An 11032-nucleotide genomic window follows, 5' to 3' on the forward strand; every position below is an offset into this window, starting at 1 on the left:
GAAAATACATAAGTAGAATATATGACATTCTAGTCAGTGATGATTATTAGGGAGAAAAGGAAAAGTGAAAAGAGGATAGAGTGCTGGGAATGTGATTCAAGGTTTGAGGAAGGCCAATTCTAAATAGAGTCGTCAAGAAAGGGCTTATGATGACATATTAAATTCTAGTGTGTTACGAAATCCAGGGAAATAGGATACCAAACTAACTTCCCAGGTACTTTTCAGGAGAAAGAAATGGAGAAGTAAGTAGCATACAGTGGTGTGGTAAACAAAGAAACCTATACCTCACAAAGGGGTCTACAACATGTCACTGCGAGCTGTGGATTCTTAAGGAACAGAACAGCAATGCTGTCAACCTGGGCAGGCTCCTACTTCTTTTGGTAGATCTTGTGGACTTTATAAGAAAGAGAAAGCCTGAAGCCTTAGGGCTTTGGGGATAACTTTAGAGAAGAGGCCCAGGTACGTTATCAGAAACAGGCTTGGACCTGTACTTTCCAGTCAGGTCGAGACAGGCTTGGTAGCATGAAAAAGCAGAAGGGGCCCAGGCTTAAGAGTTATGAAATGAGCAAGGAAGCAGCCAGTAGGCTTGGGTAGGATATGTTTTAAATTAATATCTCTTTTTTGCCCTGTGCAGGAGACATAGAACCTGACCACAAACTACTTTCAATTCCATGACTTCTGATGGTATTAGATAATCAATTTTACATACATTAATTTTAAAAATTGTGTTAACAATTTATGTGGTTTGAGGCTAATGTGTATCTTTAGAAACACTATTTCTACCATATTTGTTTTATTTTTGTTTTTATCTGAAAAGCTCACCTGGGCTTCTCTTATAGTTACCTCATAACTAATTGGCAAAAACTACCAATGGGAGTTTTATTGTTAAAACTGTACTCTAAGGCCAGACTCATAAAGGAATTGGCATGGTAAGGACACCTATTTTTAAATGATTTCCTAAGTGACGAAAACTACAGTCATCATGTTGTTTTTATTGTAAATTTCTTCTACAAATGAAATGACATAAAGTCACAGATTTAAACACTGAAACCTCCCATACTACAATGTAAGCCAAAAATATTCTTCTAATGCTATATCTGAAAATGTTGTCACTTGGAATGAAGACTGATTCAAGCAAGGCAGAACATTAATCAAGGAGAGAAAGAGAGAAGGCTAGAATATTTTTATGCAAATTATTTCATTTATCTCGTTTCTGAAGCTTGTTAGAAACAGGTAACACTACCAGATGGAGAAATGCTTTCTTTCAGTGACTCCCTTTACATATTCTATACCTGAAAGGCAGTAGCCTTGAGAATAAGTGTTTAATCAAAGGGAGGAGTGAAGGCACTTCTAATAACCCAGAAACCAAGCACGCCTACCCAGGAGAAAGAAGACGGGAATTGCCATGTGACACTTCTTAGGCCCCTTGCTCTCCACTCTGGCAGATACTTAAGTTTGCCTCCACCTGCTTCTGACCTACCCCCGCAGACATTAAAGTAAAAAACAGAGGGAGGCCAAGGCTCCGGTGATTTTCAAACAGAGTGCCAGCTTTTTCTTGCTGATGATGCTGTACATGTCAGCCAGATGCTCTGCCTGGATTCAGACCACTTCTCACCCAGTCTCTTTGCCTAAAGTCCATGATCCTCAGGCTATGCCCCTGCCTGAGTTACAGATGCTGGAACTGGCCCAAATGACTGAAATGGATGGACTGTTAACATTTCAAACATTTTACAAGTCCATTAGTCACACTCTGGTGGCTTAACATTGATTGGTCATGGAAGGAGTATATACATGGGGAAAATGGGCACATGCCACATACGTTCTTCTCCTCCCCCACCCCCACCAGCTTCCCTAGCTCCCATCACTGCCTCTAACCCACTGTCTGGCTTAACTTGGAGAACTTGCATGCTGATTCCTGCTTTACCTAATTTCCACAAATGCACAATAAGTTCTCTCACTTAACATCATACTATAGGTTCTTGGAAATTGACATGATACAAAAGGACATATAAGAAAGCCAATTTTAGCATAGGCTAATTGATATAAACAGAAGTTCCTGTGGCATATTTCTAGTCACAAAAGCATCACCAAACTTCTAAATAATGATCAAAAACACTTTTAATTTTAAACACAGAAATAAATGTGGGCTATACATACACTTAAGACATATAATAAAGAACAACTAAGATAATTTTCCAACCCACTTAATTCAGTTTAGGGTGACAGATGGCCAACGTCTCCCCCAGCAGCTCAGGGTGCAAGATGAGGTCCAGCCCTGGACAGGACGCCCTTCCATGGCAGGGTGCACTCACACACCACACTAACTCAGACTGGGAAGTTTAGGACACCCATGAACCTATTGTGCACATATTTGGGGTGTGGGAGGAAACTGAAGTGTCCCCCCAAAATCCACACAGAATATCCACATTCCACATAGACAGTGACATGTGCTGGGTATCAGTTTTTTTCCTCAATATTTTAGCAAAATAACATTGAACAAAACTATGTTATTTGAGGACCTGCGGTATTGTTATGCCCACCTGATCCTTTCTGTCTGCTAAATTCTTAGTCCTGCCCCTTTCACCTTACCTAATCCTGCTGCTGTTCATATCTTAGCACAGGAGTACACTCCACCAAAGCTGCCTCAGCAGGGTGATAAATAGCCATCTTGTCCAGAGTCTAATCTGGTTACAGAGTATGAAATAGATAGCTCTTCAACCACCTATCCCATTTCTAATAACTAACTGCTCTTCCTTGGTGTTTCTAATAAGAAGATATGCTATTTGCTTAAGAAGGCTTTTATTTTTATTTTTTGGCAACATAAGTGACCATTTCAAGGAGGAAAAACTATTTGGAGCAGTTTTTTTTCTCTTTCTTTCAATCTCTGTTACACTCTGCTGCTACCTTACTTTCCTAAAATACTGATTTTATCATGATGTAAATGTACTCAGCACCTCTGATGGTTCCCCAATAGCTTACCCACAAGTCTAATCATGTCAAACAGTATGTAAATCTGATCTGATCCCAATTTACCCTTCCAACCATATTCCAAGTAATGGCTTCACACAGTACTATTCAAGACACCCTTCACTAGTCAAAATGCTCTAGAGGCATCTGGTGCTTTTAGCCATCTCTAGTTTTGCATACATAGTTCCCTTCATCTGAGATGTTCTTTATCCAAATCAAATTCTAATGTTCAAATTCTATCCTGCTGTTGAGTGCGGCCTCAAACAGCCTTTTATCATTAGATATCCCTGGTCTTCTCAGACACAGGCGATGCATAAGAATGCACTACATATCCCTGGAAAGTGATGAGTTGCCCCAGGCAATTCATCTGGGGTTGTTTTTTTGTTTTGTTTTGTTTTTTAATAATTTTTTTCTGTAATTCTTGTAATGCTTTTAAGACCTTTATTATGTTCTGTTATAGTTGCATGTCTTCACTCCTTTGTCTGATTTCAAACTTTCTCTGATTCTTAGACATCATCTCACTACTCATAACCCATATCATAACCCACATCAAACATGAATAAGTATGGTGAGTAAGCGACTGGCATTAATTCAGGTTAGAAAATTGTAAGTTAAAAACAATATTTCTGTAGCAATGAATTAACATTTGTTATATTTGGATTTTAAATATTCACTCTCACGTATTTATGTATTACAATGCACCATGAGCATAGATTTATTAACATCAAGCCATTGTAAAAAATGATCAAATTTAAAATGATCTAATTTAAAAATTAGAAACTAAAATATTCATCCTGCCACCAAATAAAGGCATACAATTTCTGTTAAGAATTTAATAAAATGCCCTAGAGATACTATACATTTTTGTTTTAAAATTTTCTTTGCATAATTCTCACACACGTTTAGCTGATTTTTAAAGATGTTTATATTATCATTAAAGCTTTTTGAGGTTTACGTAGCATGCAAAGAGGGACATATTTAACATACAATTGTGTATATATATATACATATATAATGAATTAATCAGATTAATAATGATACTGAACATAGTCATCACACCAAAAGTTTTCATATGTTTTTGTATCTCTCTCACCTACACTCTTTCCCCTTGTGTCCCCTGGCAAAAACTGATCTGGTGTTTGTCACTATAGATTACTTTGCATTTGCTAAAATTTTGAATAAATGAACTCATACAGTACATATTCCTTTCTGTCCAACTTCTTTCACTCCATATAGTTATTTTTGAGATAAACCCATGTTTTTGTGTGTACTATTAGTTGGTTTCTATTAATAGTTGGGTAGTATTCCATTGTATGGGTACATAATGATTTGTTTATTTACTTACCTGTTGAAAATTTGGGTTATTTTTATTATTTGGCTACTACAAATAAAGAAGCTCTGAACATCTGTGTACAGAGCTCTTTGTAGGGCTATATACCTTCATATCTCTGAGAAGTGAAAGGATTGAATCATATGAAAAGTGTATGTATCTTTAAAAAATTTGTAAATGAAACTGCATGGTTGATAAAGATCTTGCAATTAATACTAACTTTTATATATCAATGAGAAAAATTAATTAGGACTATACAACGATAGACAAAATAATGCAAAACACACTTGGAATCTAAAAGCACATAATCTGGGTATTATTCACTCCTTTGAATTATTAATATCCTACTGCTACTATTGATGATGATCAAGAATTCAGTATAATTCCACTTAGTTTGAAATCTTCCTATATTAAAGAATTTCACAACCAGAAATTACTTCAAAATTTGCTTAACTGTAAACTTCACATCAGGGTCTTATTAAAAAAAGGCTCCGTATGTTATATTGGTCTATAGCATAGTTTAAGACAGAATGATTCAAGATTTATATGATCTCCACAGTAATAACAGATGGCTATTCTTTACAGAATGGCAAACAAATGTGTTACATGAGAACATTAATGTGTATTATAGGAATTATTTTCAAGAAATGAGTAAAACTTGGAACTATAAGCATTAAAAAAATCAAATGTATTTAAAGAACATGCCTAAAAGTGGTCAACTAAGCAAATAAAAGTGACTGCCATGTTGCTTTTTATGACCTATTTTCAGAAGTCCCATAATATCCCTTCTGCTGCATCCTATAAATATTTATTGAGACAGTCATAAAGGCACACCAAGGCTTAAGGAAGTCAGTGGGGCGATATAGACCCCACCTCCTGGCTGAGAAGTTGCAAGGATCTGTGGGATTGAAAATGTTGCAGCCATTAATTTGGAAAATACAATCCACAGCATCAGGACCCTTCCTGAATGTACTTGGAATGACTTTAACTCATAGTATAACTGCCGATATCTTAATCTATATAAATATATTCAAAAACCAGGTTGAATGCAGCATGAAATTGTAGGTTCATCTAAGAGAGAAACTTAGTTAAATGTACTTTTTAAATGCTTTTAGCTTGGTAAAATGTATGATTTTGATTATGCATTTGGTCACATTTAATTGGTCATTAAGTAAATGCATACTTTTTATTCTAAACATGTGCGTGAATAAAAGGTAGGTATAACCACAGCTGCGTCTCATACATATATATATGTATGCCAGAAACAAACATATATATAATGTCCTACAAAAGATAATTTAGGAATGTCATTTTTTAAAGAAACTTTATTTTCCAGAAACCTAATTTCTGTTTTCTGTTTAAGACCACACAGTGGTTGCTCCCACCCCGTCGGGGCCTGAGCAGTGTAGACCGCAGTCCAGACTTCCGCAGACGGCTGAGCGCTCCGGGCTTCCGAAGGAACTGCTGAGTAAGCACTAGGGCACCTGCAGACCAGTCTGAGGCCTCAGGTTGAGCAGCAGTGAATTCAGGAACTGGAGCAATGCATTAACCCTGATATTTCTCCTTGGTCAGTCTTCTCAGCAGCAGCCTGCTCTTCCTTTTCCATCTCTTCAGGATCTCTGTAGAAGTAGAGGTCAGGCATGACCTCCCATGAGTGCTCCCAGGAGATGGTGCTGCACGTGTACAGAACTTCCCAGTCCCTGAATTGCTGGTATCAGACCCACCAGGTGAGCCCCTGCTTGTTGCACAGGATGGCACTGTCCACACCACACAGAGGAGAGTCTGTGTTACACAGAGCCATGGCAGGCAGGTTGACATACGACATCTCTCCGAGAGGCCGGGGCTCGGCCCTGGGGTCAGTAGACATCAGAAGTCCCAACTCCCGGAAGGCTGCCTGGATCTGGTCAGTGAAGGTTCCGGGAATGACGGTGGTCAGCAGCGGCAGTGGGTTCGGTGGCAGCAGCGACCTTTGGCACAGCTCACTGGCCAGTGCTCCTGGGTGATGTGACACCGACAGCAGCAGGGGTTTCAATGGCAACAGTGACACAAGTGGCAGCAGAAGCTTCTGCCAGGTTCTCTTCAGATTACGACGTAGACGCCATCACTTTCCCCTTTGCGGATGGACCGTTCCATTTCCAAGTCAAGGCTGGTGCCACCTAAGTGTGTTCCTGCTGCAAGGAATTTGAGGACATCCTCTCCTTCATTTACAGGACATTAAGGACCCTGGACATTTTGAAAGTTTTAGTTACCAGGGGCACCTCTTTGGGTAGTACAGAAAAGCAAGACTGTCATTTGTAATAAATAAGGAAAATCATTATATCAGTAACTTAGATTGCAGCCAATTTATATACAGTGAAATTCTGAAGAAGATGCATATAATTCTAGATCTGGAAGAACTCTCAGTTCTTCACAGCTAAAGGTCACTCACTGTTGTGGGCTGAATTGTGTCCCCTCAGAAGTCATATATTGAGGCTCTAATCCCTAGTACTAGAACATGACTGTATTTGGAGAGAGGGCCTTTAGAGTCATAATGTAGCTAAAACGAGGCTAAAAGGATGGGCCCTAATTTAATCTCACTGCTGTCCTAATAAGAAATTAAGACACACAAAAAGATACCCAGGGCACATATGGACAGAGGAACCATCATGTGAGGACACAGTAAGAGGGGAACCATCTGCAAGCCAAGGAGAGAAACCTCAGAAGAAACCAACACAGTTGAAATTGTGATCATAGACTTCCAGCCTCCAGAACTGAGAGAAAATAAATTTCTGTCTAAGTCACCTAGTCAGTCAGTGGTGATCTTGTTTGGCAGCTTAGGAAACTAATAGTCATTCAATCTATTTAAATGCACGGATGAAATTATCTCTCATTTTTTTCTAAATATTCTTTCAAGAGTTTCTACCCAAAACTTTAATTAAAATGGGGCAAAGTCTATTCTCTTTAAAGTCGCATGTTTCCCTGAATTGCTCTCCTGCACCGTCCTTGTCTTCCAGGACCCCACATCTAAGGTCCAGCAGTTCTGAATATAGTCAAAGCATGTTATTAATACAACTTCCTAGGAAAAGCACAAATATGGTTTAAGATGCGGAGTTTCATTGTGAAGTCAAACTAAAGTTTAAATATCACGTAGCTTATAATTTATCTTTCAAAAAATGAAAATGTGGTGTTAGGGTCAGAGCATTTGAGACAATTTAATAGCCATGAAAACTCTTGTGATTATGAATACTTTACCCTTTCTGCACAATGGTGCTATTACTATCGCTAATCATTATTTCAGCATCAGCTAGCAGGAAAAACAACAATAACAACACATACCTCTCTTTCAATTACAGAAGAAAAATATGTTTCTATCTTTTTTAAAAAGTAAAAGTTGCAAGTATTTCTGTTTACTTGTGAAAGTATGTTGGTTTCTGTCTGTGTATGTATTAGTATATCAAGTGAAGTATCAATTAAACCATTTATAAGCTGTGTGTACCTAGATAAATTTCTTAATCTAAGCTATTGTTCCCTCTTCTATAAAACGGGGCTAATAAAATGCTATCTCCAAAAGATTTAGGTGGGAAGATCAAATGAAACATATTGCAGCCCTAGCCAGGTGGCTCAATTGGTTGGAGCATTGTCCCATATACCAAAAGGTTGTGGGTTCCATCCTGATCAGTGCACATACCAAGGTTGTGGGTTCGATCCCAGGTGGGAGCACCTATGGGAGGCAATTGATTTATGTTTCTTTCTCATACCTCTCTCTCTATCTCTCCTTCTCCCTCTCTCTATTTCTCTCATCTCTCTCTCTCTCTTCCTCTCTCCCTAAAATCAATAAACATATCCTTGGGTGAGGATTTTTAAAAATATATTACAAAACCTTTAGCAGGGTGACTGATACATAGCAAAAGATCAATAAAAGTCAGCAACTTTAACCTTTTATTATCATAAACTCATACGCTGAATTCCTTGAAGGTGGAGACCTTAGTTATCTCAGGGCCAGCATCATGCCCTAGAGACTAGGCTGTCTATGAGCATTTTAGCTTGAATTAAACTATTGTAGGTTGGACTGAACTAAAATAGATAGTACATTACACTTACATAATGCTTTATATTTCTGTTACTGTCTAAAAGGATTTACTATTGCCAAGAGAAAAGTTATAAAATCTTAAAGTATTTAGCTGGGTAAAATAAACTACATTGGGGAATCTGAATTAGCTGGGGCTGGATTCTTATAAGCACAATGCTTCCAAACAATATGTAGTCAGTAGTCATGTAGTATAAGTAGACATGTTTGAAAGAAAATTTAATAATTTTGTTGATATTACAATTTTCTTTGTTAATCAAAGTGTTTTTCCTTATCTATTTTGAGTTGATAAATTTGATTTATGATCTTAAAAGCCTCTATTTTTCTTTCAGAAAAATGACAAAGCATTTTTTTAATTTTCAACTTTCAAGGGTCTAAAATCAGTACAAGGCTCAAAACTGATAGTGGCACTAGAACACTCAATTTAGCAAAAGTGTTCTTTCTGTTCCTCTCTAAATGTTACAGAGAACTCATTATCTGTTTTTTAGTATAAAGAATGAAACAATAAGCCAAAAGTAACAGCTCATCATGAACTCAGAAAGAAAGTCCATTTTGATTGTTTACATCTTGCTTTTATGGTTTACCTTAACAGAGGATTTCTAGAAAGGTATGGCAGACCCACAGGACAGGGCAAGTGTGGTATGTGGGGAGATCACTAGGGAAGAATTCAGGAACCCGGACTCCAGGCCTGACTCCCCTACTTAAAGTCATATCATCTCTAGTCAACATCACTGAATGTCTCCGAATCTCAGCTTTATTTTCTGGAAAATAGAATATACGATGTAAGCATGTCCTTCTCCATGAGGGTATTATTATGCTTTAAGAAATGGAGAACCCAAAATATAAGACATTTTTTGTCTCATATGTTGTCAGCTCTGGCATCTGGTTTTCTCTATGAAAGCAAATATTGAGTAAGTCAATGCCACCAACAGATTTTGTGTGAATTTAATAATGTAGTTCTAATATTTACTGCTTGCCTTTGTGTGGCATTTATTACCTGGCTACTATGAATAGGACTTGAAATACATTACTGCCTAATCTTTAGAATGCTACTAGTTGGTAGTCTTTACAGGAACAAAAATTACCAAAAGCATCAGTCCTGTATGTTTTATCCACACATTCAGGGAAAACTTCTAGATTGGAGCCAGGAAGCATTCTTTTTCTCATTTTACAGATGGAGCTGCAGATGCTCAGAGAGGTTGAGCTGCCCAATGTTAAATAGAAGGTTAGTGACAGATACAGGCTGCAACACTGCTAGGAGACACATACTGGGAGCTCCACTTAACCTGTGGGGAAACTGAGGCTCACAGAGATTAAAGAATCTGCCCTAACTTTCCCAGGCAGAAAGAGGTAGAGGCAGGATTTAAACTCAGGTCTGTAGACTTTTCATAATGACACAGTATAAAAGGAAGCATGTTAGATAACTGCAATGCCCCACCTTCTTTCATTTAATGAACAGTTGTAAAAGAAATCACTGTTTTACAACTTCCTTGTTTGCCTTCTCTTCCCTCCTTGGCTGTGCAGTCTCTCTGCTCTTCCGCTTGAGTTAACTGGTTTCAAAAAATCAAACTTGTTCTCTTTTCTTCCCAGATAGAAAGACTGATTTAGCATTACATTTTGTTGCTCTTTCTCTTTCTTTCTTTCTTTCTTTCTTTCTTTCTTTCTTTCTTTCTTTCTTTCTTTCTTTCTTTCTTTCTTTCTTTCTTTCTTTCTTTCTTTCTTTCTTTCTTTTTCTTTCTTTCTTTCTTCTTTCTTTCTTTCTTTCCTTCTTTCTTTCTTTCTCTTTCTTTCTTTCTTTCTTTCTTTCTTTCTTTCTTTCTTTCTTTCTTTCTTTCTTTCTTTCTTTCTTTCTTTCTTTCTTTCTTTCTTTCTTTCTTTCTTTCTTCCTTTCTTCCTTTCTTTCTTTCTCTTCCTTCTTTTTCTTTCTTTTTCTCCTACCCCCCCACCCCCGCCGTTTTTTTTGCCAGCTCTCATTTATACCATTAAAAGTTCAAGGATTATCTTCCTTAACAAAGCCAGATCTTTTTGATCATTAGATTTAGGAGAACACTTTTCAGCATAAGGATGAATTGACAAAAACTCTTTATTGAAATAGGAAAACTTTGTTCCACTGCAAATAACGGAGATTTTAGACAACGCTCTTTGTTCCCAGTGTCCTATGGTATCGCAATTCTTTAGAGAACCTTCTCCCTAGGAAGGCTTCTGTCTTCAAATGCCTTCTTTAGGTTCACTATAGGTGCTTTAATACCTTGACTACTTTATTTCTCTCAATGAAAACTTTTTAGTTTCTTTTTTTTCTTCTAGTTAGCACCACTGGAAACCAGATGAAAGGCAGCCTCTCACTTTGCACTGATAGTTGATCAAGATAAACCGACAAACACAAAGGTTACAGACATGATATTGTACAAGCTATACTAAGGTCATGTAACCAGGAATCCAATAATGGTTATTAGGGGAAAAATCAGCACAGATAATCTTCAGCTTCTAATGTTTGCCCTGAAAAGACTCAGAGGTAGCCTATTTCCTTTGCTTTCTTGTAAAAGAACAGTATTCAGCTTTCTGAGCCCTTCTTTGTCATGAAATCAGTCATTTGAATCAAAGTCCTTAAGGACATTTCCCACTCTGAGAGTACTGCTTAGAAAGGTGTCTAATTATTCTATACATCTGAT

The sequence above is a fragment of the Furipterus horrens genome, unplaced genomic scaffold (assembly GCF_987537825.1).
Source record: "Furipterus horrens unplaced genomic scaffold, mFurHor1.1.pri manual_scaffold_4, whole genome shotgun sequence".
NCBI lineage: Eukaryota > Metazoa > Chordata > Mammalia > Chiroptera > Furipteridae > Furipterus > Furipterus horrens.